The sequence below is a fragment of the Esox lucius genome, chromosome 16, assembly GCF_011004845.1.
Source record: "Esox lucius isolate fEsoLuc1 chromosome 16, fEsoLuc1.pri, whole genome shotgun sequence".
Taxonomy (NCBI): domain Eukaryota; kingdom Metazoa; phylum Chordata; class Actinopteri; order Esociformes; family Esocidae; genus Esox; species Esox lucius.
Genome location: NC_047584.1, coordinates 26,964,608 through 26,983,335, shown reverse-complemented (window position 1 = coordinate 26,983,335; position 18,728 = coordinate 26,964,608). Strand labels below are relative to the sequence as shown.

Here is an 18,728-nt window from a genome sequence, read left to right as displayed (position 1 = left end):
GTAAGAGACAGAGTCAAAGGATTCAACTGCACCCATTCTAGGCCCGTAACTCAGGACATGGTCTACATCTGTCAGATCTGTGTTTTTGCATGTGGGGAAGATCCACAGCAAATGTTTCTTCTGTTTCAGTTTGTACTGCGTGTGTGTCTGTATGTGTGTGTGTTTGAGAGAGACTATTAAAGCAGAAACTGATAAGAGTGTAATATTTCAGGGGCCTAATTTACTGTTATATTCTGATTTGTTAACTAAAGCTGTTCCAATGAGGTATGATGAGAAAGCAGATTGGTCCAGATTTACATCTCTTATCAAAGCAGGGAATCTGTCCTATCTGGAGAAGTAGACAATCAAGGCAGCTGTAGTGCATCTATACTCTCTGGAGAGGTGGATAATCAAGAGTGCTTTATTATGAGAGCACATGTACTTTTCCCACAAAGGACATAGAATTCACCTTCCCATCTAGATGTGTTTTCTTGTCTTCTCCTACTTCAACATTTCTATCTTAAACCCCCAGGGAGCCAGGGATTCTGCTGGCGTACGACCCTATAGCACCCATTCATTCATCAATCTGAGAGAGATGGAGATCCAAGGAAGGGCGCAGAGAGGGTTAAAGACAGTTGGAGGGGTAGAGAGGGTTCAAGAGAAAGAGAGAGAGAAGGATAGGAGGGGAGAGACTGTGATAGGAATGACCATCAAAAGCCTAAGTATTAACAAATCAGAGGCCTGATATCTAGTTTGCCCACACAATCACGCAAACAAACACACACACACACCCGTCTACCTACTCCATGTTAACAAATTAAAACAAGACAGAAAAAGAAACAGAATGAGAGGAGAATGCAATAAGACAGATATACACTTTATAGGTGGCACTTCATCACCGCAGAGACGAGTAACTTGGCAACAGGACACCAAGGCGACCTTTCATCTGAGCGAGAGAATAGAGAATAGAGAGACTGATGCTTGGTTAATTGACTTCGTTCCCCATCTGTCAAAGCTGATTTGCTCACGCTCTCTCTTCAAACCACTTCATTAAAAAGACACACACATCCACAAACGCATGCACACAATACACAGACGTGTACACACACACACACACACACACACACACACACACGAAGGCTGTTAGCCTAGCGTTTAGAGAATTGGACCACTAGCAAAACTGAGCTCACCCTAATCCTTGAGCTAGACCTAATCCTTGAGATAGCCCTAATCCTTGAGCTAGACCTAATCTTTGAGATAGCCCTAATCCTTGAGCTAGACCTAATCCTTGAGCTAGACCTAATCCTTGAGCTAGCCCTAAACCTTGAGCTAGCCCTAATCCTTTAGTTCTCCCTAATCCTTGAGATAGCCCTAATCCTTGAGATAGCCCTAATCCTTGAGCTATTCCTGGCCATTGCTCCAGTCTGAGGGAGATTTGGGATACCCAAGAAATGACCCTTGCTCTATATCAACATCTGCTGGCAGATTAGGGTAAAATTCTCTAACCGGCCTTTCTCATTCTTTCTCGCTATTTTTTACTCTCACTCTACTGCCCTTTCTATCTTTTGCTAACAATGAAAACACAAATAAAGCTCTATTTAAAATGAAAAAAATTCTAAACTCTCTCTTCAAATCACTTCATTAAAAAGACACACACACATCCACAAATGCATGCACACAATACACAGATATGTCCACACACACACATAAAGGCTGTTAGCCAAGCAGTTAGAGAATTGGACCACTACCAAAACTGAGCTAGTCCTAATCCTTGAGCTCACCCTAATCCTTGAGCTAGCCCTAATCCTTGAGCAAGCCCTAATCTTTTAGCTAGCCCTAATCCTTGAGCTAGCCCTAATCCTTGAGCTATTCCTGGCCATTTCTCCAGTCTGAAGGAGATTTGGGATACCCAAGAAATGACCACTGCTCTATATCAACCTCTGCTGGCAGATTAGGGTACAATTCTCTACTCGGCCTTTCTCATTCTTTCTCTCTTTTTTTCTCTCACTCTACTTCCCTTTCTCTCTTTTTTTCCTCTCACTCTGTAGCGGCCCCTAGGATTTATTGATCAAGACGCAGAGAGTTTCAAACGGGTGTCGATTTATTTCTTCCTCTCAACGAGCTCCATGCACCATAAGCACCATGAACACCGTGAAAACAACAGGATAAAACAGAAGAAATACAAAATGCTTCAATGTAGTTTCACGAATAATTCACATATTAATCATGTTTACACCCAATACAAATCATTTTAACATTTTAACTAAGAACCAATATGAAATTAAATATGTTTTAAGCTAAACAAATAAAATGTCACATGCTTCTTTTAAATGAAAAACAGTCCATGCCGCTGTATGTGAAAGGTGCTGAGGCTTCGACACGTTCTTTGGGAAGTTTGGCCATTTGCTGTCTCTCTGTTGGCCGTCGCAGTTTCCTGCAAAACACACAAGTGTGTATCAGCTTGGCAACCAACTTGCTCCCACCAATTACCCAGAATCCATTGGCCCGAAGCGCCATTAAAGTCAGGCTTCAACCCTGATGGCATGTGTTAATGTGGAAATGGGACACAATCAGCTTGGTGATGTGGCTGTTATTTGATAAGATGACTGGGTGCCTGACTTTGTGACAGAGCGATGACTGTTTCAATCTCCCACCAACACGGAGGAGTCCTTCAGACCAGACAGGGTCGAGACGGAAAAGAGCTTGAGTTTGGAAGGTCTTTTTCACCCTGAAGCATCTTCATCTCCTGGGGGAAGGCTTGCTGCTGTACGATCTTAATCACTTCATCTGCAGCCTTCTCACGCTCCTTAACAGTCACGTACTCACTGTGTTGTTTCGGTTTAGACCCCAGCCTCTTGATTCTTGCAATCACCTTAAGAATTGTTGTCCACGAGGAAAATTGACTCAGACGCCTGAGGATGTCATTGTAGTTTTTGAGTTCTGTTGCAAGCACCTGAATTGTCTTGACTTCAGGATCACCAACGAGTAATTCTGATGTAGTGCTGGTTGTTAGAAGTAATTCGGTCCTCGCAACCAGTTTGTCAAATGAATGTCTGAAGCACGAAGACCTCGGGAAGCATGATCTGCCGGGTTTTCTGCGGTGTCCACACAGTGCCACTGACTGGGATCACTGTTATCCCTTATCAGCTGAACACGGTTTGCAACAGATATGTGTAACCTACGGGCATCATTGTTAATGTACCCAAGCGCAACTTGTGAATCTGTCCAGAAAACCTCTTTATGTCAAGTTCACCTTTTAACATGACACTGACCTTTGTAGAAACCACAGCTGCATCAAGTTCTAGTCTCGGGATGCTTTTAAACTTTGAGGGTGTAACCCTTGCTTTCGCCAACACAAGACTGCAATGGACTTCATCCTTGTCATTTTTGTACCTGAGGTAAGAACATGCATCGTATCCCACGCAGCTGGCATCTGAAAAATGGTGCAACTCTACTCTGACAATGTTATGGAAGTCATATGGGTGGTAACATCTCGGAATTGAAACCACTTTCAACTTGTGAAGACCATTTATCCACTGCTCCAACCGTGGCCTCATAGCTTCTGGGAGTGGATCATCCTATCCAATGCCTCTGTGACACAGCTCTTTAAGTATACGCTTTCCAGTTAGGCTGAATGGAGAGATGAATCCAAGTGGGTCATGAAGAGAGGCAATGACAGAAAGGCAACCACGCCGGGTTGATGGCTGATCTTTCAAGCTACTGTTAAAGCTGAAAGCGTCAGTTTTAATCAACCATTGAATGCACGCTCTGATAGGGTTAGATCCAGTCCTAGAGGTTCGATGGTTGCTGCTCTTTCTGAGGGATCTAAGCAGGAGAGGGCTGCTTCCTCATTTGAGTTGAATTTATGAAGGCGTAGGCCTCCTCTTTTGCACAACTCCTGTGACTCAGTGATCAGTTTCTTGGCTTCCTCGACCGATGGGACGCTGACTAGTCCGTCATCAACATAAAAGTTTTTCTCCACACATGTTGATGCTAGTGGATAGATAGTTTTGTGTTGCCGTGCCATATGTTTCAAGCCAAAATTGGAACATCCTAGAGACGAGGCGGCTCCGAAGAGATGCACCGCCATCCTGTATTCCTGTGGTTCCTTCTCCAAATCTCCGCCTTTCCACCAGAGGAATTTCTAATAATTCTGGGATTCAGGAGTGACGGAGAACTGATAAAACATTATTTCGATATCACAGATGATCGCTACGGCTTCCTTCCTGAAGCGGCAAAGAACTCCTACCAGAGGACTGATAAGATCAGGCCCAGTTAGTTGAGTGTCATTTAGATAAACACCATGGAATTTGGCTGAACTGTCAAATACGACTCTCAGCTTGTCTGGTTTTCTGGGGTGATAGATGCCGTGATGCGGAAGGGACCACTCCGTCTCTCCCTCAGATGTTGTAGGGGCAGGCTCTACATTCTCCCATGAATGTTTTGGGAAAGGGAGGGGCATCTCATAATGTCTGTCTTTCTTCTGCGTGATGTTGTCACTGAGGAACTGCATGAAATGAACTTCATTCTGGGACACATATTTATCTTCAATAAGTTCTCGGTGAAGTCTGATTCTAGGGCTTTTAGAACATCTGTCGCCGATGGAATTGGCGATACGACCTTGTGCGTTTCCAAGCTTGCATGGTTAACTGTGGAAGCGGAGCTATTCGTTTTTTGCTTCCACGGGTCTTCGTTTGCTGTCTTTGTGCAAGCAGTTTGGGTGATGATGGCTGCATATGTTGCATGTGTGTCACCTCTTACAATCTTTGGTCCTGTGACCCTTCCTTAGGCACCCAAAGCAGAGCAGAGTTTCACAGATTAATTACTTTTTGTCCTCACCATTCTTCGCTGCGAAGGTGGGACACTTGGTGATGTTATGAGCTTCACTTTTACAGACGGAGCAAGGTGATTTTGGTTTGCTGCCATTTGTTTCACATATTAATCATGTTTACACCCAATACAAATCATTTTAACATTTTAACTAATAACCAATTTGAAATATGAAATATGTTTTAAGCTATTATGACAAATAAAATGTCACATGCTTCTTTTAAATGAAATACAATATATTATAATTGTTCACAGAAATAATATATTGCTTTTATCTTGATGACATGTGCAATTAACCCATGAACAAATGAAGTAATGACATCCTCTTTTCCTTAAACAAATCCCTTCTGCTAATAATACACACATTTTTCCTTCATACCTCATTCCGCTCTCCAAGAGCGCTAATCAAAGAGTTTCTGCCATCAGCTAGCATGCTCTCTAGCTCGACACACCCTCACAGTTCGGAGCTCTTAGAAATAATGGGTACGAACAATACAAAATAATAAAGTAAGTCACAATGTAAACTCTTTCTTTACAAGATTCAAATGGATGAAGATGATAAATAACTACTGTGTTTACAAGTTTTTACCGTTCCTCCGACGATGCGTGAGCACCACATTGTGAAGAGAGAGTAGCAGGAAGTTTAGCATCACGAAAAACATAAGAAAAACTGCGCTTCTTCAGAATAAAAGCAGAACAGCCCACAAGGTGGCACTGTAGAACTACAATGTCTTGTTAACACATAAATATAATATTGTGTCGGATATTATTAATGCTATTTATCAGACATTTACACAACTCTACTGCCCTTTCTATCTTTTGCTAACAATGAAAACATAAATAAAGCTCTATTTAAAATGAAAACATTTATAAGTATTGAAAAGGTATAGGAAAAATATTTACTGGACGGTTCTCAGGAGAATCAGGGCTTGTAGTGTGCCCTGTCTGTGGTAATCTTGGGGTGGGGTCACAGTGTCTCCTGATTCCCCCTTCTCAGTCCCTAGTTAAAACGCTGCATGTGACGGGGGACAAGGTCAGTCTGAATCATATGCTGAGGTGTCCTTATGGATCCAAGGAAAGCTGTCTCGAATTGTTCTGGTGTCCTATTGAATTTTAGGAGGACAATGAGACTTTGTACCAAGCCCCAGGCCTGACTACTCATACTGTAGTTGTCCTTGTTTAAAGTCCTCCTGGTTGTGTTGCTCATGCTGGTCTGGGTGATGATTCGTGCTGTCACTGCCCACAGCCCACCTGGTTGTACATGTCTTTGTCTACTTGGTTGTGCAACTGATCTGGATTCTGCCTGAAGACTCTAGACACAGCCCATCTGCATTTATTGATCAGCTGGTCATCTGAACATACAAAAATATTTGTGTGGCCCAAATGGTCATGTACTCTGATAATCTTCATCCGGCATAGCCAGAAAAGTACTGGCCACCCTTCAGATTCTGGCTCCTCTTTAGGTTTCTTTCTAAGTTTTGACCCGACTATTGAATTTTTCCCAACAATTCTTGTAGTTGCTTGCTCTTTGGGGGTTCAGGCGGGGAAAGTGGATACGGAAAGCGCTGTATAAAATACATTTGATTGATTTGATGCAGAGAGTTCCGCCGATGACTGAGTTTTCATGATGTTCAGTACCTCAAAACATCAAAAATCATAATCCTTTGATTTGAGAGTTTCATCCACAATTCTAAACACTTGTAAACTAATGGTTACTTCAGGGGTTGTACAAAATAACAGAAACACAGAGTGGAGTAGTAACTAATTCATTATCACAAATGCAGCAAAGAGGTCTTATTATGTTGACAATTAGCAGACTACTGTTGGCAAATTAAAACTAGCGGTTGTTAGCCTAGTTGGCAAGCATAATGTTGATAGTGGTTGCTAGTCATGACAATACTCATTGCATTGCTGCATTGTAACATTGCTATAGAGGTTGGGATGGTGCCTCATTGTTTAGCTAGTTTAGCTAGCTAAAATACACACTTGAACAAAGGACTCCGTTTTATATTGGTTACATCATGACCCATTAACTTAGGCATGTATGTCTGTGTGTAATTACAAACGTCTGTTTCATCATGCAAAAATGCATGTTAGTACGACAGACCAATCCACAGAGCCACATGTGTCTGGAGGTGTTTATTTTCCATGTCACATCAACTAAACCAACTGTTTCTGGGCAGGGCTTGTATGATACATCTTTGAGATGTAAGACCGCAAGCGATCTGTTTTTTTTTTTACTCCTGGTGTGGCAGGGCATAAGGGGTGACTGGAACATGTCCTTTTGTGCCAAAGCAGCCAGGAGGTGGGTATTCATGTATGCGGAGCCAACTGCCAGGCGTCTTGCATTGGCCTGGTCATTGGACGGGGCAACATCCCCACGGGTTAACCCTATTTAACAGCGTGTGTGTGTGTGTGTGTGTGTGTGTGTACACTTATAGGAGTGTGCTCGCATATGCATGCGGGCTTGTGCTAATGTGTGGCTGTGCAGTTCAGTGAGGTGTGAACATCTTACTTTGTATTAAGTACTACCTCCGCCAAGAAGTGGTGAACGGTCACTTCCTCTGGCCTGAACAAGAAGCTTCTCTACAGATACCTGTCACTGTGTCCAAGTCAGGGCGACACGCATAAAGCCCTAATGAGAGACTGCAAGAGATGGAAGTGGAGAGGAATAGAGCAATCCCTATTTATTTATGGTAGGGCACAGATGGTGCCAGTGGCTGACAGAATTGATGTCCCCTTTAAATTACAATAAACTCTATTCTAGAATGAAATTAAACTGTTCAAATTGTTGGTGAAGGAGAGACATAATGCAGTATAATTTGAGTAATTTTTTGATGAATCACTTCAGATTGACAACGCCACGGATTTCGGCAGCTGGCTGCAAAAAACCAGGTCCCCATTTCCATTGAAAGATAATCTAATATATGTATTTTTTGTGTAGTGACTGTCGACTATGTAGCTCAGATTGTAGATTGAAGGAACTGACCCTTTTAAGATGAATTCCAAATAGTAAATTAATGTAACCAATGAATTTAATATATAAAGAAAGTATTATAATTACAGTACAAGTATCAAAGATAGAAAGTTCTCCGGAGATTGAAGATGCAGACAGGAGGAAAGGTAAATGCAAGAGAGCTTCTTCAAACCCTCGCTCTGATTATTTCCTAAAACTCAAGTAGTGGGGGTTGGTTAACTGACCTAAGGAAAACAAAACCAGTCCTGTAGAATTGACCCCTTATCAATCCCTGGGTCTCTTCCTATGCCACAGGGGTGTTATCTCAAGGATCACGCCAGCTGGGCATTTAAAAGTAACCCTTTTGTCACTGCATTCGCTCCTAACTCAAACATCTGTTAACCATAAACATTCCAATGACAGTCAACTAGAATATAAATTAAGTACATAGGTATACATGTCTATATTAAATGTGTAAATAGACATAGAATTGACATTTTTCGGTTCCTTTAAGAGCAGTTTGTTATTCAGTCTAGAGGTTGTGTGTTCGAAACCCAAAGGGATGAGTAATCATTTGGATATTTTGGAAAAATCCCTTTTGATTTATTGTTTATTGTAAATCACTGTTGATTGACAGGGGGCATAGATTTGGTGGTCGATGGTTGGCAGAAAACCATGTCCCCTAAATTATCTTGAATCGAAATCTACTCCAGAATGAAATCAACCTGTAGACTGTGTTGTGAGAGATACATTAACAATGGAATTTTAGTCATTTTTGGAACTATCCCTCTCGATTGAAAAGATTGATTGCAAAAACATTATTGTAATCTATTATAAATGTTTTCCATAACAACAAAATGTGAAGAAAGTGAAGGGGACTAAATACTTTTTCAGGAAGTGGTAATCTTCCTCTAATATGAAAGCAAGGCCTCTCTACAGATGCATCAATTTGGCCAGAGGCAGCACAAAATGAAAAAGGTAAACGGAGAGAAAAAGCTAATTTGAGGGATGTAGAAAAATAATTTTGTTTTATTGAGTATAGTAAATGAAATAAAAACATGAAATGGAAAATGTTCACAGCTAGAATACAAGGAGGTATAGTGGCCTTTTCCAAGTTCACCTTTTACAATTACAAAATATTTTCTAATCCACTCATGATACACATGATGGAAAGTCCAGGCAATAAGACTGTCCTATAAACTGATCTCACGTAATTGATGACACCCTGTTCCATAACAACACATTACAACTGTTCATGCTGTGGTATTTCCTCTCATCACCGTGTCATAGAAGAAACACACATAAATGTACACACACCCATTCTGTTGACATTTGAGACCACACAAACACATCCTGTGTAAGTTTGAAAACCCACCCGTCCTTCCACTCGTGTGCTTGGCAGTTTCTCTCCTTTAGTATCTTAACTTAAACACATTTGTCAGAAACTCGTACCCAGTATGGAGGACTAAATGTGCCTGATCATTAAATAAATCAATCAATGCACATGTATGTTCCTTGTCTGTGTGCTTTTCATTTCACAAGCAACAGGGGGGTGTGTTCTTTTTGTATTTCCATAGTGTAAGTGCATTACATTGCAACTGCAATAAAGGGGTAAGACTTTTAGGATTAGCATTCGAATGGTGTATGTGCTTTGCTTTGCAACTGCCATAGGTGGCTGGGACTTTGATGCCGCATTTCCACTGGTGCTTTACCCTGGTACCAGGGCTACACCGGTGATTCATGCTAATGTTGGCTCTAGACTTTCCTGTTTGGATTAGATGTTTGGTACCAAGGAATTAAAGAGGGCTCAGATGGGGAGGAAATATTATATTTTTCTGGAAGGTGATCATTTTCTGGAAGTAAAATAAAAGAAACAATAACGCCATGCTCAGTTTGTTAATAATATAGTGTTTGAACTTGAGGAATAAAACAATTTTCTTTCCTCAAACTCCCGCGACTGGCTCCTTCTCCACTTAAACTCGTGAAACTGCATGCTGTAAGACCGTGTATTAATTTTTTTGTTTAATAAGTATTTTGTCCAAACTATATACCTTTAATAGAAGGATTTGGGAGAATTCTGAGGTAATTTTGTGTTGTAATAGGTTCTGCAGGCAACGTCTCGGACTCAGCGCTCCGTTTTTCTACTGAGTCAATGGCATCGTATCAATTTCGGTTGTTCCAACTTCGTTGTGAGTCTTTGCTTTTGTGTACTGTTGCTGTATTTTATTTATTTTATTAGGGATCTGTTTGTTAGATCGGATGAAAACCATTACGAGAAGCCTAAGACTAGGCGAATGATACACATCGCTATTCGAATAGCATATCATGCAGCGTTTTGGGTTCACAATTGGTTTTGACCATGTATAGGTATTCATCATTTCACAACAAACCATTAGGTACGGAAATATTTGGACACTGACACAATTTTCATAATTTGGTCTCTGTACGATGCAATTAAATTTCAGACTTTCAGCTTTAATGGAAGATATATTTTGTCTTCAGCAAGTGAAATGCATGCTTGATGAGGTTGAAATCAGGTGATAGAGTCGGCCATTGCAAGAAAATATTCCACTTCTTTGTCTTAGAAAAATAATGGGTTGCTTTCGCAATATGTTTTGTGTCCATATGTAAAGTGAAGCGCCATCCAATCAACTTTGCTGAATTTGGCTGCATCTGAGCAGACAATATATCTCTTACACTTCAGAATTCATCTGGCTGCTTCTGTCTTCTGTCATTTCATCAATAAACACTAATGACCCAGTGCCATTGGAAGCCATGCATGCCCATACCATCACACTGTCTCCACCGTGTTTTACAGATGATGTGGTATGCTTCGGATCATGAGCCGTTCCAAGCCTTCTCCATAAATTTTCCTTCCCATCATTCTGGTATAGCCTGATCTTAGATGAATCTGTCCAAATAATGCTTTTTCAGAACTGGGTTGTCTTTTTTAGAAGTTTTTTGGCAATGTCTAATCTGGCCTTTCTATTTTTGAGGCTTATGAATGGTTTGCACCTTGTGGTTAACCCTCTGTACTTGCTCTTGTGGAGTCTTCTCTTTATGGTAGACTTGGATAATGATATGCCTACCTCCTGGAGAGTGTTCTTCACTTGCTGGATGTTGTGAAGGGGTTTCTCTTTACCATGGAAAGCATCCTACTTTTGTCTTCCGTGGATGTCCAGGCCTTTTTGTGCTGCAGAGCACACCAGTACATTCTTTTTTTCTCAGAATGTACCAAACTGTTGATTTGGCCACTCCTTATGTTCATGCTATCTCTCTGATGGATTTTCTTTGCAGTCTAAGGATAGCCTGTTTCACTTGCATTGAGAGCTCCTTTGACAACATGTTGTGAGTTCACAGCAACAGCTTCCAAATGCAAATGCCACACCTGGAATCAACTCCAGACCTTTTATCTGCTTATTTGATGAAGAAATAATGAAGGAATAGCCTACACCTTTCCATGAAACAGCTTTTGAGTCAATTGTTCTCTACAGTCCACACCAGTGTGTAGGGGAATTTGCCACTGTCACTGTAGTTTTCGACCTGGCACCTACCCTCTTTCCTCCAGAGCTCCTGTCTGATCTGGTGAACACAAACCTCAAAGTCACTGTCTGTTATTTAGAGTAGAAAGACTAGTTAGGAGGGGCACATTCAGTATGTTCTATGGGTGCTCACCTGACAGTGTGTTTACTGAGAAGAGAAGGTTTTATTGTGGTGTGACCAGAGGCTGTGGATGGGTAAAATCACCTCTGTAACCTGTTATTCAGCTGTCTGCATGTACACCAATGTTTGGCCTGAGACTAGAAGACAACAGTCAAACAGCGGTTGAATCAATTTCGTCACACGTTTGTATCACAAAACCTCAAGTTGGAAAGAAAGCAAAGTGACGCCTCTGCAATACCAGCACCATTTTGATTATCACCACACAGTCTTAACTTAAGATGCTGTGGGGACCTTGGCCACCAATCCCAGCTCTAAATACATAGTATTTGGCCAACCAAGGCTGGATTCAAACTCACACTGAAAGTTTAACTAAACAATTGAAATCACAGGCTGTTCTAATGTGACTCAGTAGTGTGTATGATCCCCATGTGCCTGTATGCACTCCTGACTACGTATGGACATGCTCCTGATGAGACGGCGGATGGTGTCCTGGGGGATCTCTTCCCAGACCTGGATCAGGGCATCAGTGAGCTCCTGGACAGTCTGTGGTGCTACTTGGCGGCGTCGGATGCACCAATACATCACATTCCAGAGGTTCTCAAATAGATTCAGGTCTGGGAAATGCGAGGGCCAATCAATGGCATCAATGCCTTCGTCATCCAGCAACTGCCAACACACTCTGGCCACATAACGCTGGGCATTGACTCGCTCCAGGAGGAACCCAGGGCCCACTGGGGGTCTGACGATGGATCTGAGGATTTCATCCTGGTACCTAACAGCAGTCAGGATACTGTTGGCAAGCATGTGGAGGTCTGTGTGACCCTCCAAGGATATGGCTCCCCAGACCATCACTGACCCACTGCCAAACCGGTCATGCTGATGATGTTGCAGGCAGCATAATGTTCGCCATAGCATCTCCAGACTCTTTTACATCTGTCACATGCTCAATGTGAACCTGCTCTCATCTACCAATTCGGGTGTTCTCTGGCAAATGCCAATCGAGCAGCACGGTGCTGGGTTATGAGCACAAGTCCCACTAGAGGACGTCGAGCCCTCATGCCACCCTCATGGAGTCTGTTTCTGACAGTTGGGATTCTCAGGGTTCAGCTGTGTGGGTAATGGCTGTCTCGGAAGCCCAAAGCCGTGATGTTTCAGACATGCTAGCCCGTTTCTCTCTTTCAAGATCACTTCCTCACAAGACCACTTCCTCCATCTATATCATCTTCAGACTAACCGCACAAGTAGGACAGAACCCACATGTTCATGTCCCGCCTCCTTTCTGAGTGGTTCCTCGTTAGCTAGCCACGATCCCGATCCCTGTTCCACTCCGCTCTGTCTGTCTGTCTCTTTCTGTCAGTCATATCCAAGGTCGTCATGGCAACTCTCCTGTCCTGGGATTTGTTGTCGGTGGTCATCATCCTGGATCAAGCCTGCACAGGTAGAGTACAGTCATTGGATATATACTGTGTGTGTGTGTGTGTGTATATGGGATGTAGTGTCTGTATTTTATGAAAACTGTACCTACAGTTTATAGTGTTTACTACAATCTTTTAAGTACACCATTTCACAGATTAAGTTTTTCTGTTTTGTTCTTTTAGAATCTATCATTAACATGAAGGCTATAATTGATAGAAATGAAACCGCTGCTCTGGGGGAAACTGTGACTTTGCAGTGTGATGGATCTGCGAATGTCATCATCTGGAAAAGGGAAACACTGTCGTTCACTACTTTTCTTTATAGATTCGGGAAGAATGAAACTACTTTTAACAACCTTACATCAGAAAGGATGTCTATTGACCCTGTTAATCCGCTTGTGTTGAAGATTCATAATGTTCAGCTAACTGACACAGGGAACTACAGCTGTATTATAACAGGGGATTGGGGTTTACAGACAACTAAGTGGAGTTTGACCATCACTGATCCTAATGATGAATATAAAGGTAAATGCATAGAGGATTTTTATAATTAATTAGGGAGAACTATCGGTATTAGCTTAAATAAAATGAATACATAGCAAATTGTGTGCAATCTTAGTAACAGTTTAGTTTAGTATCAAATGCTGTTATATTTGCTGAAACACAGTATAACTTGTACCCCCATGAATAGGTCACTGTAATTTGTATGTATTATTATTTATTTTTTATGTATTGTGAAATAATTGCACTAAGACCAAAAAATTGCTATATTCAACATAGGCATAACAACATTGTTATTCTCTCAGTAGAATGAAGGTGAGTGGCAACCAAGTCAGATTTTCCTAATGATCAGTTTACTATGATTGGTTTTCTCTGTCTGACTGGACACAGGGACTGCTGGACACAGCCTACAGGACTATCTATTCTATATAAGGCCTGCTGCTATAATTGGAAGTGCTCTTTGCATACTCGTCTGCTGTGTAGTCTGGTGGTATAGGTTGGTATCTCAATGTCTTGTTGCTCAGTGAGGCAATGCTTCCTTCAAAAACATTCTAAAAAATATATTGTATGAAACAAATTTTTTGCTAAATTCTAGAAAATGGTTAAAGTTTAATGTCCAATTGGTAATGTTTTTAAAAGGTGTTGCAGCTTTTCTTTATATTCAAATAATAATATCAATACAATTTGAACCCAAGGTCCGACCAAAATGTTACTTCCCTTCATGTTAAGAGTGGTGCATGAGGGTGCTACATTGGACAACTGTGGACAAGTAGCCTATGAATGATATTGGCAGATTGTGTTTTACAAATGGTGACATTATTCTAACCTACATTATATAAACGGACACATTTTAATGTCAGAATAATTCAGATGGTGACCATTATATTTCAGCAGGAAACGACAACAGGACCAGAGTGTGGGTCACTAGGATACAGAAGTGGAGGTCAGTAACAACGTTTGAAAATACTGGTGAAAAAACAGGGGCATGTCGTGTATTAATTTTATCTTCTATTATGCATTACTGTCTAATACATTCACACCTCATTCAGTTTCAGGAGGTTTATAGAGAGATGTGTTTTCTGGAGGGAGGCATGATAAAAACTATCATTACTTTTCAGTGAAAATAATCAGTACATTTGATGAAATTCTCAATAAATAGAATGAAAAGTCCTTTCCTATAGTTTTTTTCAGCTCTGACCTCTCATCTCTGTGTCAGCGTTGTCTCCATACCTATTTCTCCTACAGGACAAAAATGTCTCCTGTTGGGCAAAAATCACAACACTTGCCAAGTCAGTACCATGAAAGACTTAACTCAATATATGGGCATTAACAAGCATGTTACAATACAAAGTAGTCAACATTCCAGCTGGAAAATCTTGGTGGAATTATGTCATTCTGTGATATTCAAAGTTATTCACCACCTTTGGACATTTCCACATTTGATTGTATTATATCATGAAATGTATTTTATTGGGAGTTAGTGCCACTGATCAACCTTAATGTTAAAGTGAAAAATAAAATCTACAAATTGTTCTAATTAATTACAAATACAAAATAGAAAATAATTGATCATCTAAGTAGCCATCCCTTTTGTCAAAACCCTACTATATTTGCACATATGCACACAACAATATTCTGTGTTCGCCCATTATTTTTTACAAAATTGATCAAGCTTCATCAAGTTGGATTTAGGAAGTTAGGAAGGGCCTTGGTGAACAGCAATGTTCAACTCTTTCCACATATTCTCAATTGAATTTAGGTCCAGGTTTTGAATGGTAGATTCCAGGACATTTACCTTTTTTAAGCCAGCCACTGTCAAGTCAAGTCACATGTTTTTATAAAGCACATTTAAAACAACAAGTGTCACCCAAAGTGCTGTACAATGAAGTGTCTCAGACATCAAAAAGAAAACCATGCCTCAAAACATATAGCTAACTAAATCAAATTTCATAGGACATGACAGACAAAGACACAACTTCCTAGGCATTTGCAGATTCAAATGCTAAAGTAAAAATATCAAAGAATGATGTGTGTTTTTAGTTCAATCCTGCAGAAATCTTTCCTCATGTCATGAACCACTCAGCACAGGCAGAAGTGGTTTGGTGCAGAGCGACAGGCCGATTTAAGAAAGGGTTCAAGTAGGAATAGTGGTCAGTCAGGCAAATGGTCTCAACACAGTAATCCAATACTGGTAGGTAAAGGTACCGAAACACTGGGCTGGCAGGTAGTCAGGACTGCAGGAAGGCTAGCAGGCTGGCAGGCAGAATAATCAAAAGGTTTAGCTAGAGTCGGTACACTATGAAGGCTAAACTGAAGGTCTAGACAAGCATAGCACTCTGAGTGACAAGAAACAACAATACCTCACAATGAAGGAACAGAATTGAACAGACCTAGTAGGGAACGCTAATTGGATCAGGTGTGTAACAACACATTATGTAATAACACGGCATTATGTAATAACATAACAAAATGTAATACATTTTACGTTTTGTGATGACCCCTGCATTTTGTAATAATCTGCTGCCTTTTGTAATGAACTCCTGCTTGAATGCAATATGTTATACTTTTCCTCGCATTTTGTAAAACATTATTACACAATGCAGTGATTATTACAAAATGTGGGAGTTTTACTTTTTTGGATGAAAAGGTAATAATAATATTGTGCATTATTTAATGAATAACCAAAATGGATGTCTTTATTCTTGAAAATCGTAATAACATAACAACAATGTTTATTTTATGCATTCTAGCATGAATCAAACTGACTGAACTGTCAAAAGACCAATGCGCTAGTCAACCCTGCTAGAAATAAAAGCTTTTATGCATTTAACCTTTTAAAATCGGGGAATGTAATGTAGCTTAATAGTTAAAATTGTAACTGTACCGATGAAGACATCCAGTTTGGTTGGTTATTTCATAATGCAACATTTTATTACATGTTCATCAAAAAAAGTCCCACTTCCACATTTTGAAATAATCACTGCATGATGTAATAATATATTACGAAATGTGAGGATATTTACTATATATTGCTTTCAAGCTGTTTCTTACAAAACATAAGTTGCAGTGTCTGTCACTGGCTAGTAGTTAAAAGGCAACATGTTGAAAGGTATGATATTGAGTGTGACTAAATGCTATTTCTCTGCAAAGCTTTGGATTAGCAAAAAGGTAGGCAAGGTGGTTAGAGATGTTTGTCTACAGTGACACACAAATTTGTGGCTGCCTCTACAGGTTGTCTACTGACTATCTACTAACTACAACCCTTATCTACACTCACCTAAAGGATTATTAGGAACACCATACTAATACTGTGTTTGACCCGCTTTCGCCTTCAGAACTGCCTTAATTCTACGTGGCATTGATTCAACAAGGTGCTAAAAGCATTCTTTAGAAATGTTGGCCCATTTTGATAGGATAGCATCTTGCAGTTGATGGAGATTTGTGGGATGCACATCCAATGCACGAAGCTCCCGTTCCACCACATTCCAAAGATGCTCTATTGGGTTGAGATCTGGTGACTGTGGGGGCCATTTCAGTACAGTGAACTCATTGTCATGTTCAAGAAACCAATTTGAAATGATTCGAGCTTTGTGACATGGTGCATTATCCTGATGGAAGTAACCATCAGAGGATGGGTACATGGTGGTCATAAAGGGATGGACATGGTCAGAAACAATGCTCAGGTAGGCTAAAAATACGCTTTTGTAGCTAAAATAGGTAAAATAATAGTACATCATGGTTTTGCTGTATTCTGGTGACAATCTCCACTGGACATAATTGAGAACCACTTACACCTCATGCAACCGCTAGGGGTAACTGTCTGCAAGCAGCAGGATTTTATGCTGGCAGCAACAATTCAAAATAGAAGCTACAATTGAAATGCAAGCCAAGGTGTTAAATTCCTTGTAAAGAATGTGAACAGTTGTCGAAAACAAGTTATGTTTTTCTTTAAGCAAAAGCACTGCATAATGATTAAAAAACAAATTCAGTATCACATCATTGTTTGGCTCCTTTTTAGGTCATAATGACAACAGAAAGCACCCAAATGGCCTTGATCCAAAGTTTACATACCCTTAAATGTTTGGCCTTGTTACACACAAGGTGTCACACACATGTGAAAATGGCAATTAAAGGTGAATTTCCCACACCTGTGGCTTTTTAAATTGTTAGTTAGTGTATAAATAGTCATTGGCTTTGTTAGCTCTCACGTGGATGCACTGAGCAGGCTAGATACTGAGCCATGGGAAGCAGAAAAGAACTGTTAAACGACCTGCATAACAAGGTAATGGAACTTTATAAAGATGTAAAAGGATATTAAAAGATATCCAAAGCCTTGCAAAAGCCAATCAGTACTGTTCAATCACTTATTAAGAAGTGGAAAATTCAGGGATCTCTTGATACCAAGCCAAGGTCAGGTAGACCAAGAAAGATTTCAGCTAAAACTGCCAGAAGAATTGTCTCACAGTCTCCTGATCATTGGGCCACTCTGGGGTGATCTTAAAAGTGCAGGTTATGCAAGACGACCTGTGGGCGACAATCTGAGAGCCACAAAAATTGTCGGCCGAGAGGCTGAGCAGGGAAAACGAAGTTGTCAGACACGCTTCAATGATGACAAATCCGAAGACTGCATTTTGTCGTTTTATTATCATGAGAAGCAAACAAGGTCGTGAATTGAAACATTCCATAATTGTTTCTCAGACATTCGATATGACAGTACAGCGTTTAGATAGCGTTTAGATAGCGGTCAACAAAAATATGACTTCCCCCGTCACCCCCTATCTCCACTCTAAAACCACGCAGGTGAACAGCTAATATACTCTACTTCCTCCACCACCACCAGGAGCATTGATTACCGTAAATAACCAAAAAGGGTGTTCAGAATAATAAAAACATACCCAGCTCTTAGACAACCAAAGACTTGACCTGGAGGCATTTTGCCAAAACAAATGGGCAGCTATACCACTTGCAAGAATTTGGGGCTTCATAGACAACTATTACAAAAGACTCCACATTGTCATTGAAGCTAATAGGGGGCAATACACAGTATTAAGAACTAAGAATATGCAGACTTTTGAACAGAGGTCAATTAAATTTTTTCTATGTTTGTGCCATTCTGTGATGACCTGCAGTTGAATGTGAATCCCATAAGAAAGAAAAGGCATGTGTTTTGCCTTCTGACTCAGGTTTTCTTTACAAATGGTACCAATTCTCCAAGGGTATGCAAAGTCTCTAGCACAACTGTATCTTTACAATTTAATATCTTTATAACGAATTATAAACAACACAATATATTGACATTTGCCGCTTTTATTTTGAAGGCATCCTCATTATAATGCGATTATGACGTCACCGTTAGTGCTCCTGTGCTGGCAGAATACTGGTCC

The 18,728-nt window shown here is 40.5% G+C and overlaps 1 long non-coding RNA gene across 1 annotated transcript; it reads right to left on the bottom strand.

The window, feature by feature from the left end:
• Window positions 1-2,062: 2,062 nt before the first annotated feature.
• On the bottom strand, window positions 2,063-5,511 carry LOC105027880. Its single transcript, XR_829333.3, has 3 exons — window positions 5,399-5,511; window positions 5,189-5,278; window positions 2,063-2,413 (listed from the first exon to the last, which is right to left on the bottom strand). It is a non-coding gene; the product is annotated as an uncharacterized LOC105027880 (long non-coding RNA).
• Between the last annotated feature and the right edge of the window lie 13,217 nt (window positions 5,512-18,728).